Consider the following 3,664-nt stretch of genomic DNA (forward strand, 5'->3'; position numbering starts at 1 on the left):
CATGGGTTTGGTAGCTAGCACCGACATATCTTTGCCACAGATTCTTTGATCATTCAATCTCCCAAAGTTGTAGAAATGAAATTCATCCAATTTCAAATTCCCAAAATGTCTCCATTCATCCAATTTATCTAATACGGCCTTAGAAGGTGGAGGTGAGAAACCCACTCACTTTTTGCAAAGTAGTTAAGACTATTGTGTATCAGGAGAGGAAGATGAGGCAAAAGGCTAGTTTTTGTATGCCATATCCACTACACTAGGTAGAGTTGGTACATGTGATTTGTTGGCTGTGTGTCATGCTAGGACCAGTTAGCAAGTTGTGGATCCCTGTGTGAGTGTTTGTGTTAGAGGATGTAAAGGCATTGGACTAGAGTGCTTGTGAAGCTGTAGAAAGTGTAGGTTATGTAGCCACGGACCCAGAGTTGAAAGTTAAAGATGCTGGCAAAGTGATGGAGGAATGCCTAGACGTTGGTGAGTCTTCTATGAAGGGACAGGTGGGCCCTAGTATGTTGGAGATAACACAGGTACTTGGGATGAGGATTTCTTCATGGGGCGATGCCAATGTGGAGTATGCAGGTTTGTTTTGTGAAATGGTGGAGTATGAGGAAGAGAGTATGTTAGAATTGCCTTTCTATGATGACACAGGTAATGATGGTGCTAGGATGGATCAGCAGTCCTATGCGCATGAGGACATGGATAGTGGTGTGGATAATGCTATAGATGCTTTGTTGGGAGGTGTCTTTACTTTATTTGAAGAATCTATGGATCAAGAAGATGCTGGAGTAGATTGATGCTTGGCATGTGGATGCGGAAGTGTGTGTTGGTGATGATAAGGTGTTGAATGTTGTGAGCAAAATATGGAATGAGGGAGATGTGGATGCTGACCAGGGGATGCAGCTAGTTGCTGATTTGGGCTCTTTGCTTGATAGTGTTCAAGATGTTGATGGAGTTTGAGTTGATGGTGGGGAGGAAAGAAATATGTTTAAAGGTTTTATGCAAGTATAGGGAGTTGCAAAATGTCATGAGTTGTGTGAAGAACTCAAAGCTGACAAGGATGGAGAGGCAGGGAGGAGGCTGGATAGTAAGTGTGCATGGATGGTGCAGCCATTTGTTAGGCGTAGGAATCAGAGGTGGTTTGAGGATTGTTTGCAAGTTTTTGATTTAGGTGGATGAATCAGAGGAGGATGGTGTTGTTTCCTTTTGATCCAGGAGGATGGTGTTGTTTCCTTTTGATCTAGGAGGATGTTAAAATTCTAGATGGTGCCTTTGTTTGCTGTATATAGAGCTATTTTAGAGTGGTTTATGGAAAAGAGCACTCTGAAGCACAAAAGAATGTAGTGAAACACTTGAAAGTGTATCACCTAGGGGTAGGCAATATGTGAGGAGAATCCCAAACCCATCCTAAAAATGATGTGTAGATGGATAAAATGTACATAAGATGATGTATGGTAGATCCAAGGTGGCAAAAGTGATGTGGCAACCAAGAGGATAAACACAGGTGTGCCAAATGAGAAAAGAAACAGTATGGGTGAATGAGTAAGCCAGGTAGTGCAATCTTTTGGAAGGAATCAAGGTGGCGATGGGGTTGAAGAAGGAGAATTGGGAATTTTTTAGAGAGAGAGGTGGTGGGTGTGTCTCGCCAAAAGAGACTCTCCAAGAAGAGGTGGTTGGAGAGCGACCATGAGAGATAGAGGAGGAAAGAGGTGACCTGCAAGTCGGCTTCCTTTGTTGAAGTGTGTAGGCTGGAGATCCTACATATTTTCAATTTCAAAGAAAAGGATAGGACAGTGTGAGAGGAATTAGTTGGGTCAGAGTAGAAGGAGAGCTAGAGACCAAAGTTAGCTAGGAGGTGTGTCCCCTAAGACCAAAGTCAGCTAGGAGGTGTGTCCCCTAAGACCAAAGTCAGCTCTAGGAGGTGTGTCCCCTAAGACCAAAGTCAGCTAGGAGAGCTAGAGACCAAAGTCAGCTAGGAGGTGTGTCCCCTAAGACCAAAGTCAGCTAGGAGGTGTGTCCCCTAAGACCTCTGTGCAGCTTCTTTATTAGATACATGACTCAGGGTAATTCTTGTTCATATGTTGTTGCTGATTGAGCTAAGTGCTGATTTATATGTGTGTGAGAAAGACCCGCTATTTGGGGCAGAGGATCGAGAGAGATTTGAAGTGGTGACTGAAGATGAAGCTTTGGAGAGTTGCTACTGGGTCTACTTGTTCAAGACGCTAAATTTTTCTATGTTTTCTTCATTTTTCTTTGAGCACCCCAAGTCTCAAGGATGTTGAGACTATCTCATTTTTGTTTCAATGAAGAATAGGATTTTGAGTTATGTGTGAATGGATAAGTTTTTGTGTGCTATGGTGCTATACTTGTGTTGTTTTGATTGAGATTATGGAGGAGGAACACTTGTGAGTGCAAGTCTATAGACTCGTATGTCAAAACTGAGTCAGTCATCTTCAGTTGAGAGGCTACATAGTCAGACTGAGTCACTTAAACATCAACTCTTATTAGTTGTGTTTGTACAAAGTGAGAGAAAGTCTTTTGAGGTTGAGTTAATCCTATTTGTGTTAGCAGTCATCAACAACAATTAGTTTTGAGTTGTGGGCTGAAGGCATCTCAAAGTCAGCACACAGCTAGCTGGTGCTATCAACAGCTATGGGTTTGTTTTGCTGGGGTGTCTTGGTGAGTTTCGAGGTGTATGAGAGTATAGTGGTTTCAAAGGATACTGTGGAGTAGAAATCTGATTCAATTCAGTCAAGTATGATTCAGTTAGTTCAGTCAGCTGTATAAGATTTGGGTCGATGGGGTGTCACCATAGAGTACCATTGATATTTTAAAAATACCAATTTTTAAGATTTTTAAAAATAATTTCTAGAAAATTCCTAATTTCTCTTGAGAATCCCATCATTCACAAAATTTCCAATTCCATCCGACAATTCTCAAATCCAATGAAAATTTATAATTTAAAAAGTTTTTTTAAATTTCTAGGTCAAAAATATATTTTTAAAGGAATTTGAATGGTCATCGGCGCCCGAATGGACACACCACATGCCAAACACCAACCCCACATTTTCCAGAGTTTTAAAATAACCTTTGTCTCATTTTTTGAAATTTTTAATTTACCCCAAATCCATTTAGAATACGAACGGTCAAAAAATTTCAGAATCCCAATAGTCTTCCCGAAATACGGAAAGCCAACAGTTTCGGGAAAATGAAAAGACAAAAAAAGTTTTCGGAATCTGAGAAAGGTCAAAAGATTTTTTGGGATTCGGAAAGCCAAAAGGTTTCGGGAAAGTGGAAAGCCAAGAGGTTTCAAGAAGATAATTTTCAGAAAATTCCAGAGAACTTTTTTTCTCAAATCTCATATTTCCTCATTTTTCAGGCTTTTCCAAGCTTTTTTTTGAAAAGATTTCAAAAGCTTTTTTTGTAAAAAAACACTTTTTTTAAAATAAATATAATCTTTAATAAATCTTAATTAAGCTTTAAGCAAAAAGCTTTTTAAAAAAATCTAAAGGGGGGGCGATTTTCGCCCGACGGGGTCTACAACGCAGCCCCCCCTGTGCGATGAAAAACCATGGAGAGGGAGAGGTCCCTCCCCTCTCCTCGCTCCTCCCCTTCTTCTCATTCAATCCTACTCTCACACCACCCCATCCTTCTCTCTTTTTTGTTAATAGAG

The sequence above is a fragment of the Cibotium barometz genome, chromosome 2 (genome assembly GCF_041138505.1).
Source record: "Cibotium barometz isolate CiBa-2024 chromosome 2, ASM4113850v1, whole genome shotgun sequence".
Lineage (NCBI taxonomy): Eukaryota > Viridiplantae > Streptophyta > Polypodiopsida > Cyatheales > Cibotiaceae > Cibotium > Cibotium barometz.